This window comes from Harpia harpyja, chromosome 6 (genome assembly GCF_026419915.1).
Source record: "Harpia harpyja isolate bHarHar1 chromosome 6, bHarHar1 primary haplotype, whole genome shotgun sequence".
Classification (NCBI taxonomy): Eukaryota; Metazoa; Chordata; class Aves; order Accipitriformes; family Accipitridae; genus Harpia; species Harpia harpyja.
The window spans coordinates 35,124,495-35,151,527 of record NC_068945.1 but is presented as its reverse complement, the minus strand read 5'-3'; positions in this window follow the sequence as shown (position 1 = coordinate 35,151,527).

Genomic DNA, 27,033 nt, shown 5'->3' with positions numbered 1-27,033 from the left:
GTAGGAACCATCATTAAGTTCATTGCTGTGACTGCAGTAGAACAGAACATCGAAACTTTGAGATACAACTCAACAAAGTTAAGACTTCAAAAGTAAATGGGAGAAGTAAAATGGTTCACCTGCCTTTAGCTTTGGCTGGTCTTATGTATGTACTTCTGGACAATAATTACAAAGATGTATTCATGTCTTAATTTTGACACAGGTGGAAACTGGGGCCTTTCTTGGCACAAAGCAAAACATTTCTTTGAGGTTTTCCCATTTTCATACAACACAGATTTCATCTTTGTGATTAAAATTACTTTATTTCTACTGAAATGATAGTTTATTTTCTGATTTATTGCTCTATGAACAAATCTGCATGAAAGTCATGAAAGTTGTACATCAGAATTAGGGCAGGGTCCATAAAATATATAGAGCAGGGATATGATGCTGAACCACACTAGGATCAATAAGATGTGGGGGCATTTGGTTGTTTTGTTTTTTTTTTTAATCTTTCGTATTTCTTACTTGGAAGTGTGTGGAATACATTGAGTCTCAGGTGCTTCCCAACTGTTACTAAACCACAAGAAACTTAAACCAAGGACACTGCAGACACAAGGGATTCTCTTAATTTCTCAGTTCTTCCTCCCATTTATCCCCTTCCCTTACCTCTTTATTTCAAACACCCCCTCAAGAGACAGGAAAGCTGACAGGGGTTATCCTTGGTTTTGATCATAAAACTTTCAATGTCACCTCCTAGGATCTTCTGCCAGCTTAAAAGAATGGTGACATTTTATGAAAAGCTTTCTCAACACAACAGGAACTACAACTAAAAGGAGGAAATCCTTCTATTTACTTGATTCCCTGTAGGACACAGTGGTAAACAGGGGTTATCCATGCCCCAGAGAATAGCACTGGCATGACATGGGCAAATGACATTGTGCCTCACTAAATGCAGATTACAGCACTTCAGCTGTGTGTCTCCAATCAAAGGCTTTGCATCGGGGCACTTTTGATTCTTCAGGCAGTTTGTAGCACTATTAAAATAAAAGACTAATACTGATCATTCAGTAATCTGAAAGTACTCATATCATCTCTCTAGAGAAGCACAACCTCATAAATCCCGCATAAAGCAGTTTTTTTTCTGTTTGATTAAGCATAAGAAAACAAACCTCTGTGAGGACTTCCTTTTTTAAAGGGAAGAGGTGACATTTTCATTCTAAAATTTATGAAAAGAAAATAGGATGCATTCTGGATAAGCAAGCAAACACCTGAAATGCTAGTCATCTCGCAGATTCTTTTCTCAGGAGACAGGAAAAACAAACATTTGACTTCTCTCAATAAGTCCACGTGCTATCAGATGTTTCTTTGTGTTGAGAAAACTTTTCATAAAATGCCATCATTCTTTTAAGCTGGCAGAAGATCCTGGGAGGTAACAATGAAAGACCTTTGCGATCAAACCCAAGAATTGGAGTAGCCATTATTTGCTCTGTGTGTTGACATGGCTGTGCTACAGTGGATAGTTCTCAAGGGAATGAAGTTACTATGTCATCTGCTATTCTTCTTGCTGTTGCTCCTTGATTCTTCAGTCTTCCCTTTTGTCATCAGCTTTTCACATTCATTTCTCATTACCTCCAGCTCTCCAAGCCTCCACCTTACTCTTTTCTGTTTCCTGGATGCTTTTCAATTCATACTCCATTATGGTGGGGTGTTTTTTTTCATGCCATCAATTTCTTGTCTGTGTTCACAGGCAGAGAACAAAAGTGGCAACTACTTTCACTGTTGTCAAATTGCCTCTGTCCAACTAGGAATAATGGCATTTTCATTGTGGCCAGTCTCTCTGAGGTTACAAACGGCAGCCTGTGATTTCAATCTTAATAATCAGAAATTCAGACAAAATAGTCAGAAACTATGGCAAGTTACTGAATGAAGACAGAAGTCCTTTAGACATGAAGAAGTCAAGGGTAAATTGCATTAGAAAAGTGCTAAATTCAAAAGTTTCCAAAAGAAATTGATTATCTTTCAAGCCACGGTAGGAATCTTCAAAAAGACAGCAAACAGGGATGCTCCACTAATGAAAAAAATAAGCAAGAACCACACAGGCAGTCTTGTAAGTGCTGTGAAAGACTTTATATTCTGGATGTGCAAAATATGACATGAGGTACAGTGTGGTCATAGAAGAGGGTGAATACTGTCACCACTTCAGTCTAGTAGCATTATGTTTCAAAAAGCAGGAAGGAAAATTCTCACTCCCAAAAAGTCACAGACAGTGGACAAAAGTAGTCAGTCTAGATGCTCTTACTGTTAGACATGATCCCAATTTCTATGACTGGAAATGTTATGGTTATATTCCTTTCATTATTCTGTCACTTTCACTTCTAAAAATTTTTCATGACCCAGATCTTGTTTTGCAAATACTTTTGCTTTATCTCTTGTTTTTGAAGTCCTTTGTTTCATTCCTGAGAAGTATTAGCATTACACGCTATTTTTCCCAGCTATTGAGAAAGAAGATCTGTCAAAGACAACTGGACACATTTTAAACTAACTCAGAAAGCTATATGTAAATGTCAATATGCCTAGGGTTGTTTATTGTTGGTTTTTTGGTGGCTTTGGGGTTTTTTTTGAGGTGTAGAAATTTATACTTAAATTGAAATGAAAAAAAAATCTTTATTGAACCCTCCAACTGGTGTTTATTTGTGTAGATAATGCATTTATTCTTCTATATGGATTCTTATAAGGTTATTCTTAAGCATCTTACATTAATATGTCAAACACTTCCCCTCAAAAGATTTTAATCTTCAAATTGAATAAATGTAATTAATCAAGGATGCATGGATCACCTGGTGAAATAAAATTCAAAGAACAGTCAAATCCATCAAGAAAGAACACAATTGTGTTTCCGTTTAAAAAGTATTTATTTTTTCTTCAGTGTCTGTGAAGATAGTGTCATTTGCAATCCACTGTGATTAAAAGACATAGGTTATTGCAATAAAGTCTTCATAGTAGAATATACACAGGAATAAATTTATAAACAATGTCATAAATATTTAAAGTATTCCAATTTCCATTGTTAAAACAAATAAAATATATCTTTTTTCTTTTTTTTTTTTTGAGACTTGTCTTTTAGTGTTATACAAGAGTTTGACTTAAGTAGTTTTTCCTTGGCTTTTAATAATTTCCTCAAGGTAATTGTGGGTAAGTTTTTAGTACTGGTCCAAAGCTTTCCATTATCCCTTTGCAGCATAGAAAAGGAAAGGATCATAGTTTCCAGTGATGTGACCAGTGATCTCCATGGTGAGTGTTCTCATGACTAATTTTGGGGGGTTTTGACTAGTGTTTGTTCAGTCCATATGCTGTTCTCTATTTCAGAGAAAGGAAAGCTCCATGGGAAACAGGCATTATCTTCTGTTTGACAGAGTGTAAACATTCCTACAGGCACAAATTTATTGTATCTTTATAATAGGAGTAAACAAGTAGGCAAAAGAGACACACTGATTATCCCTCAATGTGCTAAATCAGGTAGACTTGCTACCTAAGGACTGACAATATCATTCAAATGCTCACCACCAAATCCCTTTAAATCTGTGCAATTAAGTATACATCCTCTATTTTTGGCTTGCCACTGGTAGATCTCATGAGATCAGATCAATACCATACATCCATTTTATAAGGGGAAACTTGGTTTTGGAAAACCAGATTTTGAAATAACAGATTAGCTACAGGATAGATTTGTCGGTGTTCTGAACTGAGCCAGGTCACAGGTAAAACATTCATAACTCTCAACTGTTCAGGTTCAAAACCCATTTTATATTTCAGCTTTGAAGTGCATGTGGAGAAACTGTTGTGAATTTGACTATGCGTGCAAATACATACAACACAGTGATGGAAATCTTACGTTGACAGTGTCTTTGGTGTTATGACTTCTATGTCAGTCTAACAGAGAGGTTAATGAAGTTTCCATAATTCAAGTTCGAAATGCAACAAGGAAAGCACTAAAATTTCAAACATCGTTAATTGTGAACCTAGATCTCCAGTTCAGATTGCTGTCCAGTCTTAATGATGTATTAATCTAATGCACGTCTTCCTCTCCAAACAATCATTTTTTCAACCCTTCTCTAATTAAAATTAAGAGTATGAGTTGAGCACCATTTAAATTTCACCAATATTTATTTTTACCAGACACAATTTGATATCAAAAAGCCAGTTGAAGAAATTCTCTAAGACTCGTTTTGGAGTTTTAGAAAGCAGGCATTCTTTATTGCAGTGCTGGATGCACGGGGGATAATTCCACCTAGCATGCATGCCACAGCTTCAGCACAAACAAGTTATATGGAGTAACTAATTACATATAAATCAGATTAGTATACATATACATAAAAGTTATTGTAACTGATTATCATAGTACTGCCTACATCCGATCATGTGCAATGAAGAATTCATTTGAGTCGAAGGGCTGCTTTTATGACCACCGACCCATTTGAGATTCTGTTGGCTGTCCCTGAAGTCTTTGTTCTTGTCCTTGTTCTTTGATCTTGAAGCTTAATGCAGTTTCAATCACTTGTGGTCAGTTTCAACATTGTTCTCATCTAGCGTACAGGAACATCTAGTCATAAGAGCAAAGAACTGCAAAACTTAGGAGTAACTACCTCTACTAGTTAATTGCTTGGCTATATTTTTGTCTATTGTTTCAATCATAGTGTTGGTATAAGATTTCTAATAATTATTTACCAAATCTCACTTTTACAGTCATCTAGCAGCAAACCAGTTTCCACGGCTGGTACAAAATATTAAAACCATCAAAATATTTATACATACCATATAGAATGTATGGACATATGCTATCAATTTCACAGAGTGGCTTCCAGTGGCTGGAAATGGATTTGATTTTTAAGTTCCAGACTTGGTTCTACATCAAAGCATTGTGTTTGTAACAGCATGTCTGTTTTCAATGTCTATTCAGATTAGTTTATTTCTACTAATTACTGATTTGCTATCAATAGGCTTAAGAAAAGCACGCCTATGGAACCATCCTGTTAATAAGGAGAAAAAATATCGTTAAAAGTGTCCCACACTTAGAAGACTCAATAATTGACACTGAAAACTGAAGTCAAATGCAAATTGTAATATATAATCCGTCACAACAGAGAGATAGGATTTTCTTTTATTCAAGTGAATGGGTAACAATAAAAAGAAATTTATTGTGTTGTAACAATGGGGGGTTTTGTGTTGTAGCAAGGAAGAAAGCTTCAGAATTAAAGATCCAGTTTTTCATTTGATCACACATATCCTCTGCACAAATACACTTTGCTAATCCCCAGGTTCTGAATGAACTTTTTCCCCAGCTACCAGAAATCATTAGCCAGATAAAAATCTTTGCCACCCTCATTTTATTACCTGCAATGACATCTGTTTAAATATAAAATGATGGAATGCAGTAGTCAAGCGAAAAGCTAGGCTTGAACTAGCCCAAAGGAAACAGCTAAATTTAATTAGAAATCCTGCTATATATAAAGTGGATCTAGGTAGTGGATAAATTTTCTTTAGAAAATACAAAGTCATATCAGTACTAAGAAAGAAAGAGAAGTATAGAAGTTTATATCCTATTGAGTAACTCATGATGCTTCAGAACTAGAAGCAACAGGAGTATTCAAGCCTCTTCACACTAACGGTAGTCTGAGTCAACATAATAGAACCACTGGATGTTTCTGATACATACTTTAGGAAGGAAAAAGATGATCAATTACCTCAATTATCTTGTTTATAACAACAGCTATAGAGACGCTCTTAAGAATGAACACAAAGCCTGTACCCGCGTGCCTCACCCTTCCAGTTGTCCTCACTACTAGATGTACATGAACTGTGGATGGATGTTAATAATTAAAAGTGAGTGCACAGAATGCGGGCAAGCAGGCACAGGAATTGTATGTCAGACAGGCCTATTCTGCACACCGGAGTCATTGCAACGGGCCCCAACGTCATTGCACGTTTCCCCACTACATTTACTTAGAGTGTAAGTCAATACAAGGAGATTAAGTGGCTGGTTTTTTGTCTAGGCACCAAGGGACTGTATTTGTAATAAACACAAATATGTGGGAATAAGATTACTTAGCAGTAGTTACTGCTAGTGCACAGAATGTCCTAGGCACTATACAGAGCTTGACTATGCACTATTACCTTTCCTGAAAATATATCATAATAGAAATTAAACTGAATAAATATTAAACATCACAACTGTTTCAGGAAAGAAATCTGCCAAGTTTGTGCCAGGCTTGTATTTGTTAATGTTCAGCAGTTTCTGGACAAGCATCAGTTTATTAATGAAGACATTTGTAAAACTTATTAAATAAAAAGCATTTATAAGAAATGACAACCTATGGGAAGATTCAGACTGACTTTGTTTTAATATCCTTTTTTTGCAGAGCTAATTGTGGAAGGGCTAAAGCTTTTTAGATAAAAAAAGGAAAGCTTTTTTTAAAACTTTCGCCAAAAGAGGTAGTTTTCAGCCAATTTTCTTCTTTTGCTTAAGAGTTGCTAGATACAGAAACACTGTAACCTAGGCGACCGTATCAGCCACCAGAGTGAAAAACTTGTATACTATCCGTAGACTAAAATTTACACTGCTAGCTAATACTAGAAATGGTGATAGTTAACTGCCCTTGACTTCTGTATCTAAAAGAGTAATGATCTGAATTGTTCTCCGGTGGCAGAACTGAGTTTGTAGAGTGGGAAGAAGCACTGCAGAGATGCTAAAGTTCACTCTGAATTTACAATGACTATTGTCATGAAATTTGGGGTAAAAGGCGAGTTCCTGAGTGTGAGCAAATAGCCTGCAAAGGTGAGCGTAGTGTGTGTAATGGAGTATAGTACAGAGATCCCTGGACTAAATTAAACAAGGTGGGGTAGGGACCAGAAGTTGTGCCCTGATACAATGATGAGAACAAATAATCTTTGTTGAGGTCTGTGGTCAAATAGCATATCATGGTGTATTGGTTTTGTGTGGCAAGGTTTTGGTAGCGGGTGGGGTTACAGGGGTGGCTTCTGTAAGAAGCTGCTGGAAGCTTCCCCTGTGTTCGACAGAGCCCATACCAGCCGGCTCTAAGACAGACCCGCCGCCGGCCAAGGCCAAGCCAATCAGCGATAGTGGTAACGCCTCTGGGATAACATTTTTAAGAAGGAAAAAAAGTTGGGACGGCGGTATTCGGCAGCCGGAGAGAGGAGTGAGAACATGTAAGAGAAACAACCCTGCGGACACCAAGGTCAGTGAAGAAGGAGGGGGAGGAGATGCTCCAGGCGCCGGAGCAGAGATTCCCCTGCAGCCCGTGGTGAAGACCATGGTGAGGCAGGCTGTCCCCCTGCAGTCCATGGAGGTCCACAGTGGAGCAGATATCCACCTGCAGCCCGTGGAGGACCCCACGCCGGAGCAGGTGGGTTCCCAAAGGAGGCTGTGACCCCGTGGGAACCCCGCGCTGGAGCAGGCTCCTGGCAGGACCTGCGGATCTGTGGAGAGAGGAGCCCACAGAGCAGGTTTTCTGGCAGGACTTGTGACCCCGTGGGGGGCTCACGCTGGAGCAGTCTGTGCCTGAAGGACTGCACACTGTGGAAAGGACCCATGCTGGAGCAGTTCGTGAAGAACTGCAGCCCGTGGGAAGGACCCACGTTGGAGAAGTTCGTGGAGGACTGTCTCCCGTGGGTGGGACCCCACGCTGGAGCAGGGGAAGAGTGTGATGAGTCCTCCCCCTGAGGAGGATGAAGCGGCAGAAAATAACGTGTGATGAACTGACCGTAAACCCCATCCCCGTCCCCCTGTGCCGCTGGGGGGGGGGTGGTAGAGAATCCGGGAGTGAAGTTGTGCCCGGGAAGAAGGGAGGGGTGGAGGGAAGGTGTTCTGAGATTTGGTTTTATTTCTCATTACCCTACTCCGGTTGATTTGTAATAAATCAAGTTAATTTTTCCCCAAACTGAGTCTGTTTTGCCCGTGACGGTAATTGGTGAGTGATCTCTCCTATCCTTATCTCGACCCACAAGCTCTTTGTTATATTTTCTCTCCCCTGTCCAGTTGAGAAGGAGGGGGAGTGATAGAACAGCTCTGGTGGGCACCTGGCATCCAGCCAGGGTTAACCCATCACACATGGGTACGGTAACACATACCGTTCTGGGCATCAAACTGTCTGCAAGGGCTGTGCTCTGTGCAGTCCTTCGTGGGTCTGCTACCTCAGGGGTCTTTCACAGGGCATGCTGTTTTGCTTAGTGACCACATCTTTAGACTAACAGCAGGCTGAGGTGACTCTTTGGAAAAATGCTTTGTTTTGCTGAAGGCAGCAGCTCAGGAATTTGAGACTTTCTACGCGTTTGTCAAAGAACTGATAGGCACAAGCCCAGCAAGATCTGTCAGATTCACCATGCCTCTGGCTTGAATATTTCCAGTGCTTGTAAACCCAAACATCTGAAGTAGAGAGGTAATTGTGACTTGTAACTAGTTTTTTCTCTTTCAACAGCCCAAGAGATTATCCACACTGTGCTCGGAGATTAGCACTCTTTGTCTAACTTAAATTTCCTGGTAGTTAGGTTTTCCTCCATTAACTATTGGGCATGCCTCTGAATGTATACCTCTTTCTTTTGCTTCCTTGCTGGGAGAGAAGAGGCTGTTAATTACCTACATCCCTTCCTAAATCCTTGTACTTAACCAGATCACCTCCCCCCCCCCCCCGCCCCCCAGCTTCTCTCCTCACAATTTCAGCACATCTTGTTTTAGAAAGAGTTCAGAGTTCTTCATAAAATCTATAATCTCATTGCTTTTTGAAATAGCTTCTGGGATCATGTAAGAAGTTTTGCACCACGTGTGTGACCATGTAACAGTTCATGGATTGTGTAAGGTTACTTAAAAGGTAGCAAATGTTACCATTAGCGATTGCTAATTGTAATGGTAACAATTCATATGCCACACCAACTTTTATCCAATCTTTGGTTATGTATAAAATAGTCAACACTTTTTCTAAGTAATCAGTCATTTAACTCTTCTTGCAGCAGGCTAGCAGTCTGTGCTTTCATCATGTCTTTTCCAACACAACCCAAGCCTAAGTCATTCTTAACCAAGCTCCACTGGAACCGAGTAATCACATGGAGACTGGTACCTCTCCACAGGAAAAAAAAAAAAAAATATATATATATATATATTGTTTGATCAAAGACTAATAATTCTCTGGCTCACAAAATCAATATTTTCCAAGAGTTTTGCACAAACAAATCTTCAAAGCTTAAATTGCACTGAAAGTAAAGGCAGAGAGTTCCCAGGTGAGTTCAGTACACCCATATTACTTTTTTTCCCCTAGATATTCTGGTTTAGAGCTCATACAGGTTCACATTTAGAGGAATGGAATATTACCCTGAAACGGCGCTGTGAAATTGTTTTGTAGGGTTTGGCTGTGAGAAAGGCATGTTGTGATAAGATTTATGCCTGCAAATTAGAATGGCATTAGAGCATAAGCTTTCAGAGATACCTTCTGGAGGACATGGGCCTTCTGGGTACAGAGAGTCTGTGTGGGGCAGACTAACACAGGTAGCATCATCCTTGCTTAAGCCCTCCAGTACAAGTCAAGCAGGCTGCCAGAAACTGTTTTAGGAATATTCTGATTCTAAGACTGAGCTGTGAGCTCCTCTAGTAGTTTATAGACAAGTGTATAGCTTGGACTGCTGTTTGTAGCAATGAATTGTTGCTGAAATTCAGATTACTAGAAATAAAAGTGTATTTCTTTATACCAAATTTCTTAGATATGTGAAGCATTGAGTGGCTTGGTGTGCACTTTACTATGCTTTGCTGAATGTGATGTTATAAAGGAATATAGTAAATTGTCTTCAGTGAATAAATAAAAATCCTCTTTAGAGTCTCTTGGTAAATAATACGTTGAAAATTCAGGTATTAATCATAAACAATTCAGCTTTGAAATAATAAGTATTTTCTCTATGAATCTTATTTTGGCCCTCACAGCACTACACAAAGTATATAAATACCATTTGAATCAAGCAGAAGAATTTTAAATATAGAAGGCTAGAGCCTTGGACTTGGTTGATTGAAACTGGCACAGCTCCATTAGAGGCAAAGGAGCTATGCTAATTCATGCAAGGTGAGAATTTAGACTGTTATCTTTGAGTAAAGAGTTAATATTGTGGCAAGAAGATCAAGCAACATAAGATAGAGATTTCATTTGGAGCAGAGAGGTCCTGGATAAAATTCAGAAGTTACATATTACGTGCTTTAAGTTAGATCTCCTTTGACTGTGTAACAGCAAGTTATTGACATTAAAGTGATTTTGTGTTTTTCAGGGAGCTACAAGAAAGACCAAGATGATAGCTTCTCTCTCCTTTCCCTTTGAATTTCAGCGGAGTGATTTTTCTTTCTTCAGAGGAGAGAGTGAACTGTTATACTAACTGTATTAATTAAATTACCATGGACTCAGTGCTAATGGAAGAGAGTACAGGTTGCAAGAGGTAGTGCTAAGAGGGAACAATAGCCCTCTTTAGCTTCCTCCAGCAAATCAGCCTGTCCAGTACAAACCAAAACTCCACCAGGTCATAACAACAGCATATTATTTCCATTCTGCCCTTGCCTACATGACTGCAGAAAGCATAGCACAGGTACACTGGTGAGGTACACTGCCACAGACTCTCTTACACAGCAAAAACAGATGTAGAAGATCAGTGTATCTTGTCTTCCCTTACATCTACATCTGGTTCTTTCACATAGAAAGAAAATTATCTTCAGATGAAAAGTGTTCTTCCAGTGACTATTCTCCTGAGACAAAAATGATTTTAAGTTACCCTAGTTTAAAGAATCAAACACGGCATAAATATACAGAACTGGCATGATTTATTTTATAGGGAAGAAGCCTGCGATTGCTCTTTGTGTTGTATGTCAAATGTAGCACCTTTTGGAGGGAGGAAGACTGGAGGACATTGCCTGGGTATGAGCGCAAGGACCATCATATTTATTTATTTATACACAAGTGAAAAAATGGAACTATCCTGGTTCTGTACTTATACATTTCAAGGCCTAAACCACTTTCATAGGTGTTCATAAGTGTTATATCTGATTGCATGTATCTGCATCTCAGTAGATGTGTGACATGGGACTTTACTTTTTAATAAAATATAACTCACTACTGTTCAGAAATTGTCAGCTTTCACTGAAATATTTTCAGCTTGCTCACATTTTTGTTAAGTGTGAGAGATTATACGGGGTCCTGCGAAGCACTGACAGGGCAGAGCTGGCTAGGCTGCTCCCCTCTCACAGAACCGTAGATTTTTTTCAACTGGCAATTCTTCAGGACAAAGTTTACAAGCAGACAAAAAACATGTTTTCACATTAATACTTAAACTTACGAACTTACAGTCATGCTTAGCGACCTGAATACCGACTACCATGACTGCTAGTGTTAATACCATTAACAGTATAAAAATATATGAGTGACTTGGATTCATATACATTCCTTTACTTGCTCTTTTCTTCTCCTCCAGCCAGGGACCCCACTGTTTTATCGTGCTAACTGCCTGTAGTCAGGAGCTGGATGTGTGCCACTCCTTGGCACTGCTCTCCTCTTTGTAGGCATACCGGGAAAGGAACCCCAAGCTGCCCCAGAAGGTGAAAGATGAAAAGAAAGAAAAAAAAAAAAAAAAGATCAAGACTGATGGATACACCAACAAAAGTGATATAAGAGATACGCCTGTTACACACATGAACAGGCTTGTTATAATTCTTGTCTTGGACTGACTGTAACATCCTCTGCAGATCTGCAAAGTGTCTGTATGATGCTGTCTGTTATCTCCTGTTTCCTGAAGCCAGAGCGGGACCATAGACGGTCTGAAGAATAACTCGCCATGGAAGCCTTCCTGTTCAAGAGAAGTCTAGGGGGAAGGTCTGGAAAAGGAGGAGGAGGGAGGGGGGGAGCTCTTCCTCAAACTAAGTAAAGATAAAATAATATCAGTATGTCAGTGAAACACATTCTTTAACCTAGGTGGTTCATAAAAGTATTTATTCTACATCAGTTTTTCCAAGCATATTAAATGTCAACTGCAAGTTTCTCTCTAAGGATTTGTTTTTTAAAAATGGCATACTAGTTACACAGAGGCAGCAGTGACATATTTAGTTTCTTTCTTGATTGAGGACCCAATCAATAAAACACACTTTCAGTGTATGCATTTTTAAACTTACTCTGAATAGTGTCTGTTTTAAAAGAATGATTACAACTATTTTATGCTAAGGAAAATTTTAAAATCTGCATCTTGTTTTTAACACGCAAATAAAAAATCTAGGGATTTAATTTATGACAAGATAAAATTAAAAACCATTAAAACCCCCAAATAGTCCTGATATTACTACAGTCTCATGTAAAATTTCTTGCTCTGAGTATATGAGATTACAAGATTTAGTGGAGATGATCTAATGGCTCACTGGTACTGAGAGGGCAGGCAGCCTGTGCCCCATTCTCTGCCTCATTTTTTCTGTCCTACTTGTTCCAGGCTTTACACTTATTTCTATCTTCTCTCTCATGCCAGATCTGGCTTTCATCTGACCTATTATGAGCTGATTCAGCTCACAAAACCAACAGAAAGCAAATTGCACAAAAACCCCCCAACAACCCAAACCAAAAAAACGCCCACCAAAAGAGCTTCTGTGCAAGGTTAACTTAGATTATGATACTCATACTACAAGACTGTAAACTAAGGACTGATATTAGATCAGAATTTTGATTTCTGCAAGGATTTGGGGAACAAAAATCTAATATATTTCAAACTAATTTTTTTTTAATTACTATTATTATTATTATTATTATTTTGTATTTCCACCTGAATTTGACATCCTTGTTACCCCTTCTGGAGTCTCAATGGCAAAGAATCCACAAGTAGCTGTTAGTGGATGTAGTTATGTAGAGGTCCCAAAGCTAGTTATGACTAGTAAAAGTAATAGCCAAGCAGCCCTCAGTTAACAGCCAAACCATTTTTTCTGTGTTCAGGAGTAAATGATCTCTGATTAAGCAAGCCATCTCTGTAGTAGACCATGAAGGGTGCAATTCACTTCTCTTCAGCTTCAGCCATTGCAAAGCTAGGAAACTTTCCTAAGCAAGTCATCTAGGCTCCCCTCTCAACTGTGTCAAGACATAAGCTTTTCCAATTCAGCCTATTCCAATATAAATGTTTTTCAGAGGTGTGATGGAACATTTTTCCAATGTGCCCTTTCTCTTTCCTTTGGCTGTAGGGAAAAATGGAGATTAGCCCTCAGGTAGAAAACCTCACATGGAGACCACAGGTCATACAGCAAGAAAAAGTAACAGACAACTTAAACTAATGAGAGTACACTTGGAAATCATGTATGCAGAAGGAATAATTGGGTCAATCCATTTTAAATTAGTATTTAAAAAAAACAAAAAACAACACTGAGACCAAAAAATGCGGTTGGTTCCTTCATGACCTTAATGTATTTCTCCTCCTCCACAGAAGAGTTACAACAGCTTATTATCCCCAATACTTCACTGATCTATTTGCTCAATACCATAATAAGTGGAAGACAACTGTTAAATCAAAATTATTTTTTCCTGCTCCTAGGAAACCAGAATTTTAGTCAAAGCTATGCTCAAATGCTGGCTGATCTTACTGGCTCCATTTAAACAACAATTATTGTGGAAGAATAAAGTCCTCTGCAAATGAATCTGACATCTCACTGATTATGGGGGATATCTACTGTTAATATCACTGGAATAAAGAAACAGTCTCCTCTCTGCATAAAAACTGAACAAGAATCAGGGTTCAATATAGATACATGGACTTATAGTTTTGTTATGTTCACTAACACTTATGACATACTTTGAAAAAAAAGATTCAGAAAAAGACAGATTTAACAATTTGTTTGTTGTAGTAAAAATTGCAGTTTAAAATTTCCTTCATCAGCAGAGATATTTTTACAGGATATCCTATTTGATTATCTTTGAGATAATTTAAAGAGAATAATTATTCTGTTCCTTCAGGGAAGAAAACAAAGAGAATTGAGAAAGACAGAGATTTTTAAAGCCTTTTGCCTTCAGGAAAAAAACAAGATAAATTGAAAAAAAAAGGTGATGAAGAGAAACCAAATACATTGGTGCCAAATTTTACATAGTTTTTCATTGCTATAGGAATACACACAGATGCAATATTATCAGCCAGTCTCCCATCTGCCAAACTAGTACATCAGTTTCTGCTGTTTGAAGGCTTTAAGATGGCTATGATCATAAGCTTATGTTGTTAAAACTAGAATCAGAACTGTTGAAAAAAATGGTACTACTTCCAGAGAAGGGAAAAAGAGAGCTGAGAGAAGAAAGAGATGTGAGGAGGGGTGTGGGGGAAGGATGAAGGGAGGAGAAGATGAGAATTCATCTCGGTTCCACTTTGTTTTTGCAAAGCCAGGAGTGCAGTGTGTTGCTAAGCAGGCCTGCTTTGTTCAGGACATCTTTTTCAAAGGAACCCAAGAGAAAGTAAGACATTATTTCAGTCACCAATTAACTGCAATTTCCAGCATCCTGATTTTGGTCTATTACTTTCCTTCTCCATTCTCCTCCTGTTTACCCAACTTATTTCCAAACCCCTAGATAATATTAATGCAATTTTTGTTTGTGCTAATTCAGTCCCTGCCTTTTGTACTTTTTCTAATAATGATGATAAAAACCCCAAACCCAAACAATGCTACTGCAGTCTGAGTAGAGTTTTCCTACTTTGGTTAATGGAGGTAAAATAGGAGATAAACAAGTAATAGTTACTGGCAGAACTGTACATAATGACTCCAAATGGACCCTTGTCTGCAAAACACCTCTGTGAAACATTCAGAAATGGATTACAAATCACCTAGTGATTTCTAGTTTCATGTTTATAACATGTCTGGCCAGATTTCCTTAGCTCAGTGACAGATTCTGCCTGTTGGCTCTGAAAACACCAAATCAAAACTTAGTTGAATTTTTTCTGAACTCAACAAGCTGTACTTTTATTTTCCCCTGCTGCTCTCTGTCATGCTTCCTAGTCCCAATAACATCACGCAAAGGATCCCTAAGACCAGCAGTGTTTGCTAGAAACACCATTTCTCCTTGACACATAACCACTTTCACAGCTACTGTCATTATTATTAGTTTAATTATTTAATTTAAATAATAATTAATAATTATTTAAAATTTAAATAAGTATTATTAACACAGAATTATTAACCTGGCCCATAATTTACCCCTGAAAAAATAGTTTTATTGGAAATGCTAAGAACTTTAGTGTTGATAAAATGAAATGCACGCAGCTTAGATGCAGACGGACCACAACGTGCCCTTCTACTTCCACTCCTTCACCCTACAGGAACATGTACAGATATTCCCCTATGGCTGTCCAGGCTTGTTCTTTGTCACTTAGAGCTTGTCTCCTGAACAAGGGACTTTTTCCAGCTCACTTTAGGATCTTCATTGGGCAGGCAGGTATGGTGGAGCCCCTCTTTCCCTCATGCTAAAATATATCCATATTTTCCCTACTGCTGTCTAGAACTTGCCGAGTGGGTTTTTTTCCCTAACCTCAGTAGGTTCTCTGTGAAGTATTTCCTTTTTATTATTCTCTTTGGGGAATTTTTTTGTCCCCAAGCCCTCTTCCTGGGGACAATTCAACCTGCAAACTGCTCTTTCAACCACAGTTAATGTTACAAAATACAAGTTACCTTGTCAAACACTCAGCAATTAAGATTAAATGCTCTCTGATGTTTATATATGTGAGGTCTTGTCAGGAAAGGCAGACAAACAGAAATTTTCTGACCACAATTTTCCCTGTAATGGTGTCCCCGTTTGATTATTGAATGGCCTGGGTTTTGTTGCTGCATTTTGTTGATGTTTTTTATTTTTCTTGTCTGCAAAGGGCTAGCATTAGTGTAGTCAGAAATTAATCAACAGAATTATTTTCTATCTGAAAAGCTGACTTATTTGAATCATGTTTTTACTAACCACAATTCTGATCGATAGGCGATTTATTCATAAAGGGGAAAAAATATTTTTAAAAAGGCCTTTAATAAGAAGTGAACAATCTTTTCAGAATGCAACATGATGTAAATCCAAAGTCACCTAATGCCATACGGCTGGACTTAGGCTTGCAGAGTACCACATTCCCAAAGGTGCCCAAAATGTATCTGAAGGTGCTCAAAAAGGTGACTTTTAGGCATCATATGATGCCTAATAATCTCACTTTTTTTCTTGCTGTATGTACAGGCAATGAATTTGGCCTTCAGAGGAGTTTTGAGACCTCTCTAAGACAATCTAGACACTGATAAACATTAAATGGACTTTTCTGTGAAGGATATTTTGACAAAAGTCTCAATGAGTAGGAAATCTTCCTCCTTTTGAGATTCCTAGGAAGTGGCCACCTACACTTTGCCTTGGAGGTTTTGAGAGGTGCAGGGGGAAAGAAGAATCAAGTGTTTTGTTGCCCCAAATTAAAAGGTGGAAATTTCAAGGAGCATGCTGCCTCATATTATTTAATACAAATTGTATCGAGGAAAAGTAACAAGGGAGGAATTAAACTGTTCTTCTGTAACGTGGAAATTCAACAAGGGAGTCTAAGTCATTATTTTAATTTTACAGTTTCACATTACTGTAGGTCAAGAAAGAGACACTGCAGTCTTGAGCAAGAAAAGTGCCCCCACAAGGAAGAAAACCATAAAGAATAATCCCAAAACACTTTTAAAACAGTTGTTCCCCCAAAATCCAGTGTGAAAACAAATCTACAGTATTGTGTAGGAAAATAGGGGTTGGTTAGTCTGGTATGATGTAGCATCACTGATTTATTTAAAATTGTGGAGGGGTTCAGATTTCACCCTTCAGCTGAGAGCTGTAAGCATTGAACTGGAGAGTCATGATTGCTTTAGCCTGATCTCTTTCTCTCTCCAGAAGCACGAAGTCTCCATCAGCAGGAGACATAGGCCATAACTTGTAAGCATAAGAGTTTGTAACTTGGCAGCTTTCTCTGGGCTGGAAGGATCCCACTTCCAAAGCATGTCTATTAACCATGATGTGATTGACCACTGTGATCCACCTTCTCAGGGGTAAGAGTGAACTTGTCCTCTGCCTGCAATGAAGTTGCAGGTGCCCAGCCGCAGGAGAAGACATCAGACTGTAGATCCCAATTCCCCAGGATGTGTACGTTCAGCCCTCAGTGACATTGTTGAGGAAACCATAGAACTGCAGACGCAGCTTGTCCTTCCATTTTCCTTACAAACTGCCTTAGATGTCCTTCAGTAAGTTATTGGGTAGCTGTGAATCTCACCCTTACTAAAAATCTGTCCTCGGTGTGTCTGAAACACTGGCCTCAAAATTCTGACTTTGACTTCTGGGTTGGGTACCCAGCCCCTATCTGTGTGCTGCTGAGCATCACAGTGTCTAAATGTCACACTAGATCTGGACAACTGTGTTTATTATTTTAACACTTTTCAGGGATTGATGAGCATGTTTTATTCTACAAGGTCTTTAGTCTAAATATGGATCCAAATTTCCATGAAATGTTTTCTGTTCTTACTCTTTTCGTATAATAAAACCTATTTAATTAGTTGATTTTTCTAGAAGTCCTTTGAATGTCTTGGGCTGTTTAATATGTTACTTAACAAATATTTAGTCCTCAGTGTGTAGGAGGCCAATATTTTAATAACTAAAAAGTCCATAAACTGTTCCACAAGTCAGTTTTGCAAATGGCACCGGCACAAAGCATTTGAAAGGAAAGCAAATAATAGTTTTTAAAGGATCTTTTATGCAGAATATGTGTCCAAGCAGGAAATAGTTCACTGAGAATACATTTATGATAGGGTGTGTCTTTCCCAAATCTAGTTTTGATTTGGAATTTCAAGGACCCTGAAGAAGATGTGTGTCCCAGAGTTCATGCAGAACTGCACAATTGTCTGTGTAAGCACTGCTGTCCTGTATCTCACCTGAGAAGACTCCCCTGCCTGCCCTCTCCACCACCAAAACCCTAAAAAATCACACAACATTAAATTCTTGTGTAAAATTTACACACCGATATATGTATGCCACTGAATATCAGCTCCCTAACCCAACCCAACCCAATTCAAGCCAAGCCAACCCAACCCAAAGCTGCCCAGCCCAGGTTAACTTAACCCAACCTAACCTAACTTATCTAGCCTAGCCTAACCTAACCTAGCCTAGCCTAACTTTCTGGTTCTTCTGCAGCCTGAGGGTTTGGGCTTAAATAAAGAACTTGTTGAAGGGATTCAGTGATGCTTAAACTGGAATGAAGACATATTTCTGATAAAGCCAAAGACTTCTCATTGAAAAGGCTGAGGCTGGGAACATGCTAAATTCTGCTTGCAGTGCTGCAGCTGAGGGACAAAACCACTCTAAGAAAAAAACTCTTAAATGGCTGCAACTAGTGTCACTTGAACTCATTTGTTATCACCCTTAGAAAATGATTTAAATGAGCTTTATTGACAATTACCCTAACAGTTTCCTGGAGGACCAAAACTGTTGTGGAGGAAGACAGGACTGAATTTAAGACTGTGGGCAGATGCGCTGTTCTGTGGGATGATTCTTCAAGTATTATTCCCTTCCCTGCAAGACAGTAAAAAAATAAACCCCAGAGCACGTAACAGTCTATAAAAAATTACTAGAGTCCAAACCACAGACAATCTTCAGAATGCAAAATAAGGGGATATGCATAATTAAGAAAGTTGAGAAAATGTTTAGAAGGAAAGAACAAATGTAATTGTTGGTTAGATTTCAAATTAGCTCTATGATGAATACAAAACTATGCTTAAGTAATATCCTTAATATTATTTGAACCGATAAAGGCTAGGACGTTTTAATTGGGTTCACAATGAAAAGGCTAACAGCCCTTTAACTACAGTCAGAACTTGCCAAGATATAATATTTTAGTGTAAACTTAAGATTCCTTGCCATGCTTAGGGAGTAAAAGGAACAGCTAGAAATTTCCAATCCCATTCAGGAACCATTAACTGTAACACCACTGCTAACTAGTAAGAGCAAAAAAAAGCATTTCAATAGCTTCCTGGCAGCCTAAGAATTCTTTTCCTAAATTTCTGTCAATTAAGCTGGCAGAAACTGTTGTAAAACTATCAGAGAGGTTACTCTATTACTGAAGCATGCTAAGAATATTTTCAGAGAGTTTTGTAACAATTAGGGAGTTTATCTGCAATATAGCCACACAGAATTCAAACGTTAGTCTGGCATCAACCTGGGAAAATTCATATGGCAGTCATCTAATGGCAAGTAATCAGTGTAAAAGGACTTGCACAGGCTACATGCAAGCAGGCAGGGGTATAAAGCATATGGGCACAAAGGTTCTCTTTGTGGAAGATTACCATGCTATTTCAGTGAAAAAGATGGTGAAGTTTTTAAAAAGTAGTGAAAAAAGAAGTCATACTCTTTTAAAAGAGCTTTTTTTTAAAAAAGAAAATCACGCAATTTTATGAAATGGTCATGTTTTCCTCAGTTATACGTTCTGTTATTTCTTGAATGACAGAAGAGACAATGTTTAGTGTACCTAAATACTCTTACAAACAAATAAATCTACAGTTGCCAGAGCAAAGAAGAACTTGAAGTTTCTGGTTGTAGATTCCTGCTTTCAGTAACAGGTAATATGTGAAATATCACTGTTTCTACTTTGCTTTACTAGCTCCCCTTTACATGAATTTAGCTTTTTAACTACCTTTTTATTTTACGCAATGCATTAATTACTTCTTTCTGCCATCAGCTGTACCATTTCACTAACCTTCCATTATCCCTTATGTCTTTTCCATTTTGCTCTCACTTCCGTATGGCCTTGCTCTATTTTGTTCTTCTTTCCTCCTCTAAATGGCAATTTTTAGACGATACCTGTAGGAGTGTTCAGGTTGGAAACTGGTTGCCTAGAAAAGTTGAGGAAACCTGTCTTTGAAGTTACTCAACACATCACCAGATATGGCCCTGAGCACCCTGCTGTGACTCTGAAGTTGGATCTAATTTTGTAATTGCCCTGTGCTGAGCCGGGGGTGGATCAAGTGGCCTCCGGACTTTCCCTCTGGTGATGAAGGCTTCCTTAGGTTTGTGATGGAGTCTGGTCAAGATTGAAGAGGTAACAGGAGTGACAGCTCCTCCCCAGAGGGTCTGCTGGTGTGGTCCCTTCACTGAAATAGAAGACACTAATCATCGTTCACAACAATCACATTTGGCCTGCTAATTTATACTGAAAATTAATCTGCAGTTACTAGTACATTTTCCTTCCTGTAATATCGCTGACTGTTTTGGAAGTGAATAGGCTTCAATATGTTTACAATCTACACTTTTTAATGGAAACTAAGAAAAGAATTTAAATTTTTTTTTTTCAGTATAGTCTGCTTTGGTGTTCTGTAAGACATTTGCTCTTTTGTTCTGTTTAGAAAAGTTGGCTATGTAATACTGTTTACAGGATGTATTTAAAACTACACAAATTGACTTTCATTTTATGATGCAGCATAAATATGAATTATGCAACTGGTGGCTCTCCTTAAAAATTCTAATTTAGCATTAGGAAGTTAGCTGTAAATTGTAATTTACCATCTGTTCACCATATACCTACCACTTCTGGAAAAGATAAATTGAATTATTTGCCTTACCTAATGCAGAAATAAACTCTCATTCAAAGCCCCAGTTACATTTATTAAGAAAGATTTGCTAACTCTTTAGAAAAGACTCATGAGTAACTTTTAAGTATCAGTACAATATATACAGAAACACATTAAAAACTGTTCTGACACTTTTATTTATGATATGAAATGAAATATCTTGCTGTTTCCGTAGCAAAAAAATCTTATAAATGCTAAACTCTAATTCTAATTAGTGAAGCAATGAAATAAGAAAAAGAAAAAAAAAAAAAGCATAAATTTTACTGAAAAAAGTTAACACTAGTAAGTCAGCAGGTAGCATCTAGATTAATTAATGAAAACTACCTTTTTTGAAAATTCTTTGTCTCAGCAGAGGATGTAGCAAGGGACTAATAAGGCTTTAACTCACAATGTCCCTACTTTATGGCACAAGTGAGCTACAGATGACCCTTCATGCAAATTTTTTAATTCAATTACATCAGTAGCAACTTCAGCAAAAGCCAGACTGTCTTAACGCTTTATCTAGACAATCTTAGGGGCCTCCACTCTTGTACACGATTCACAAGTGACCAGACACAAACAGAACAGAAATCAAGGAGCAGGAAGGGGACAGTACCTATGAATGAAATTCCAAGTCCACAGCCTTCACTGAGCTGCCACAACCACCTGGAGCCTCTTCCCACTCAAGTTTGATGTTCCACAGACCTCCACGAGGGCTTTAAACCCTTGACTTGAGGCTCTTGTCAGCTCCCCATATTGTTCACCCTCAGAAATGCCCACGTAATTGGATTTTATGTGATATGGGTAGCTTGGGAAAAACCTCAAATACACACTAGAGTACACAAAAGCACACAACTACATGATTCCATTCTGGCCAATCCAATCTTCCCCATCTGTCCTTGACAAAACTACATGACTAGTATTAAACAAACATGATAACCAGGGTTTTTTTTCCTACAGAGGCCCTGTTTTTGCTAGGACAAGATGATATGTCATGATGAAGCTGTCTGCATGACCATTTGAAAAAAAGACCTTGGTCTGAGAAGTCAGGGCAATTCCCAGCCCCAGCCAGCTGATGTACAACATGGACTTGGGGTTCTGTGCCTGGGTTTACTGCAAAGACTGAGCCCCTCAGCACCCATATACTATCAAAGTCTGGTGGGACTCAGGGAAAGGGATTTGTCTATCTAACTGTCCTGATGGGCCCATACCTCCAGGACTGGATGCTGCTGGCAGCGCCAATCTGTTAAATCCCAGCTTTTTGTTTTGTGTACTCATTCAACACATAGAAGAGCTGAATGAAACTTTCCTTATGGCAGTGTTCAACATGACATTCATTACCTCCTGGGAAAATGCCTTAATTATTAGCCTGATGGTTAATGGCAGGAGAAGGGAGATCCTTCTATGTGGTTGAAGACAATAGGCTGCAGAGTTAATTTCATTATTTACTCTGGTTTTGCTAATTTTTAGACATGTTCCTGATTTATTACCCTGCCAATTACCTCCTGGTCTTGTCCCATTCCATAATGATGCTTGGGAAGCCCAGAGAGGATTATTGTCTGCACCCTTTTCCTCTCCTGTGTTCAACACAAAATAAGACATAGCTCTAGCTTCAAGCAGATTGCAATAGAAGTAAGCTAGCTAGAAGATGTGAGCTTGCAGGAAAGAGAGTAGAAAGAAGTGGTGCGGTGTGCACTGTGAAATTTGGCAATATTGCCAGTCTCAAGACTTCATAGAGTTTCTCATTCCTTTATTCTCTTTCAATAGAACTTATTTTGAGAAAGTATTACTTGGAATGACAGAGTGCAGAGGGAGGGGAAGAAAAGGAACAAGTTTAATGATAGCAGAAGGAGAGAACATGTCCCAGTAAAATCTATGAAAGGCTGTCAGACATTGACAACTTCATCACTAGAGCTGGCAGGGATTTTTCAAGCAGAAACCAATTTAATCAGGAAATGTCAATTTCTTGAAGGAGGAATTTTCTCCATGCATGTTTTTCTTTTACATGAATTCAATGGACCCTAGTTTGAACAATCTTCTAGCAGGGCTCTTGGCAACCTGAGGATTTTGGCTCCAGAGCAAGGACTAGCAGCTGGTCCTGTCTTTGAGCAGCTGGTTTGTTGGCTCAGTCTTTCTGTTGGGACACCGAGGGTAAGAGGCAATACTTGAAATTTCTCAGTACAGCTTATTTGGCCATTCTCAGCTTTACAGCTTCACATCACTGAAAGACAGTGGGAAGACTTGGAAGACTATTAAGCTTTGCCCAGTTCTGTACATTAGTGTGTAAAGATAAAAGTCACCAGGGCCCTCTCCTCTTAGGACAGTTTCTGGGGACTCCTCCCAAATGTTACTACTCAAGTTTACGTGTCATGACACCACATCAGCCAAACACTTGGGCATGTTTAATTTCTTGTCCCACTTCAATGAAACAAAAAAGTTGACTTGCATCATCCCATATCAGATCGAGTAAACTCTGTGGTTTCCCTTCCTTCTCTCTTCATTGTTTTGCAGACAATATTTCACCTGCAAATCCACTGCATCTGATATACAAACGTGTGTGTGTGTGTATGCGTATGCTACAGCTTGATCATCATATAAATAGCTTTTCTATTTGAAGACCAGACTTAATTAAATGAATTTTCTGTGCCATTTGAATATTCTACTGAATACTGTGCCTTGCTATTAAAAATAAATTCCCTTTCTTGGGAGAAAAGGCATACTTGAACCCTGGGAGATTTTAGCACTACCCATATTTGCTGGGGAGTGTTTTGCTCTCTGGAAATCCATAGCACTGAACAGTTCAGTGCAGGAATCAACCTTCGCTTTGCCTGGGACAAAATATTTCTTCTACCAGTAGGGGACAATGTTGCTCTTCATGTAATAGATTAATTCTGGTGGCAGCGGTGAAGCATTTTACGTTATTTTTAGCAAACTTAAGAGAAGTGTTAAAAATGGTTTCTTTCATACAAAAGAACACTTTTCCTCAGCATCTATAGTACTTTCACAATACATGCTCTCATTTGAAACAATCAAAATATTTATACCTTAAGGAAGAACCAAACCCAGGGTGTATTAGTGTGAAACTCACTTTATTAGTGCACCATTAAATGTGAAATTATATTAAGCAGCCACTCCTCCTTTGGCACAAGGAAACTAGTTTGCTTTATTTCTGCTTTGTTTTGGGGTTTTTTTAAAATTATTTTTTCTTTTCCTTTGGGATAGATGTTTGGTTGAAGAGCTCATTAATAAAGAAGAATTAAGATCAATTAATAACATGGTCAGATGTGCACATACACTGCATGAACCATTTCTCTCTGTGCCCTGCTCTGAGGTACTAATTTGTTGTTGAAGCTCCAACACACACAGAGTTATAGAAAAGCATAGTTTCTGTTAAGTGAGAGGCAGGAGAATTTGAAAAGAACATGCAATGATTCTAAGAAAAAAAATCTGAGAAACACAGCAGGAATATAGAATGATTTTGCTTTTAATATTAGTCATTTTCCAAATATGTGTAATTATCAAGGCAAGCAGCTTTACTGCAATAGAGAAAAATATTATGAAATCTCAACAGACAATATACATTTATGTATGAATTAAAAAAGAAAATAAAAAACACAAACAAAAATAAATCCTATGTATTAACCCTCTTTTGTCTTCCTCTATCTTCAATTATCCTTTTATTACTATGTTTTACATAAAACACATCCACTGTTTTCAGCTAGGTCAAACAGTGTTGAAAGAGAATACTTAGCGCAACTGAGTCACATAATACCAATTTTACTCACAGAAAATGTTTTATGTGCCATAATTACTGGCTGTTTCATTATTCCTTATGTCAATAACACAACTGGAGTATTTTTATCACCATCACCTTTAAAAATCGTAATTGTCAAATATTCACCTATTTTCCTTCATTACATTGCTGTGTACTAACGCAATTTAGAGCTGCAGTAAGCCATTAGGGGTACAGATTAGTGTGGTTCTTATTTGAAACGTACCTCATCAGCAGAATTGCCCTGCATTTTCTCTGTATTTTCGTTCAGGATTGCTGAGCCTTTGAGCAGACAGTCTCCACTTCGCTGTAGTGGAGGGAACCTGCACATGTCTCAGGGGATGCTCAGAACAGACGGTTCCTCTGATGCAGATACCCAGTCTCCTAAGCAGCCTGGATCTAAAAGCTATCAGAAATCAGTAGAGCTGGCCAAAGTTCCTCAAGCAAAATGATACTCTTCAGAAAATATTAACTTAACCAAGTTAAAGGTAACAGAAGTTTCTGCTGGTTTTGATGATAAGTTTTTTTTAAACCAGGGTAAGATTAGGATCAAAATCAGGCAATGAAACCCAGGATAACCAGGTTGGGACACTGGAGAAGGGAAGTGCAAGGCCCTGAAATAAAACAGACACCACAGTGATGAAAGCCAGGCCATTACATAGTGTTTATTAGTACCTCACCTCTGTGCATTTATCATTTCTTATCAAAGTCTTTGAAAGCACTTGCTTTTAGTTGTAATTAGTTATTTTAATGTGTGGAGGAAAACACATTATCCTAGTTATAAATGGGGACAATAGGGTCAACGTGAAATAGTTTCTGAGACGCACTTTGAAATTGTGCAACAGGGCTTGAAAACAATGCAGAACACAAAAAAACCCCAACCTTCTTTCACATCCACTAATCCAAAAGAAAGCAAAACTCCACCTTTTTCAAAAAGCAGACTGATGCTAATTGAGACATTGGCAACCAACGTTCAGGCATAGACCCCAATCCTTGGCTGTATGGATCTGCTTGATGCCATCACTAGTTGAATTTTGCTGCTTTTACACCATCTTCCTGCAGCACTTTCTGAATCTGACTATAAGATTATGAATAGAATAACAAAATGGTGTAGTATGCCTAGCCAGTAATTCAGAATCACTTGTAATTGATGGGACTGATGACAGTGTGATTGACGTGGCTCCTTCAAAAGGCTCACAGCTTCCCAGTAACTGATATTGCTTTCTACCTATGTGTCCTGGTTTCAGCTGGGATAGAGTTAATTGTCTTTGCAGCAGCTGGTACAGTGCTATGTTTTGGATTCAGTGGGAGAAGAATGTTGATAACACACTGATGTTTTCAGTCGTTGCTAAGCAGTGTTTATACCAAGTCAAGGATTTTTCAGCTTCTCATGCCCAGTATATAAACTGGGGAGAGTTGGCCTGGGGGGATCGCTGCTCAGGAACTGACTGGGCATCGGTCGGCGAGTGGTGAGCAATTGCATTGTGCATCACTTGTTTTGTATATTCCAATTCCTTTATTATTATTATTGTCATCTTATTATTGTTATTTTTATTTATTATAATTAATATTCTCTTCCTTTCTGTTCTATGAAACTGTTCTTATCTCAACCCATGAGTTTTACTTTTTTTTTTCCCCAATTCTCTCCCCCATCCCACTAGTTGGGGGGGTGGAATTCAGCGAGCAGCTGCGTGGTGCTTAGTTGCTGGCTGGGGTTTAAACCACGACACTATGAAATGCTGCTTCCAAGGTCACCAGCATATGGAGCTGGCCTTTACTTATATTAATAATGACTACACTCTCTAGTTATAGAAAATATTTCATTTAACTCTTGAGGTCCATCTAAACCACCAGACGCTTAACAAACAAAAAACTAGGGGAGTTCAGCTCCTATTATGCTAAGTGCCATTTGGCAATCCTAATTCTCAGAGTGAATCACAGTTTTTAATTCTCCGCTGTTCAAAATAAACTGATCCTTGATGTTAAAAAGTTAATTTGGAAGGAAGAAAAGGTCCTCTGCTTAAACACAAATGCCAGAAGTGTGATTTTAAACATGAAGACAGGACACTGACCAAATAATTTGAGAAGGAATCATTTCAACATCTGCCCAACACAAAACAGCGTCTTTTAAAACAAGAAGCAAACAGCAGTATTGCCAGCAGTAACCTATGGGGAAGCAACTAGTGATTTAGGGCTCAGTCATGGAAGACGTTTAACACTGTGATTTCAATTATACTATCTGGAAAGCTGTCGTAGAGCATGGATATCAAATGTGAGCAGGAGTTCTGGCAGGTGGAATTCATGGTGCTACAAACTCAGTGAGAAACTAGGCAACCTTTTGTGTAGCTTTCAGAACAGAAATAAGCTAATGCGTCCTTGTGGCTAGCGATAAGGAAGAATGTCAGTATGTGGGGGCACAGTTCAGTCTCATCTATTCAAGTCACACAAGATGCATTCAGATTAGTCTGAAATGCAAGACAATGAAAATTAGCAAGAAACAAGATACAAAGGCACAGTCAATTATGTACAGGATATTAGAGTATGAACGATTCTGCCTTATTTGTGATATCTGCATATAAATGCAAAATTGCAATGTGCCTCTTTAGACTCTAATATCAATTGAAGTTACGTCTATTTCTGTCTTTTGACTTTTTCA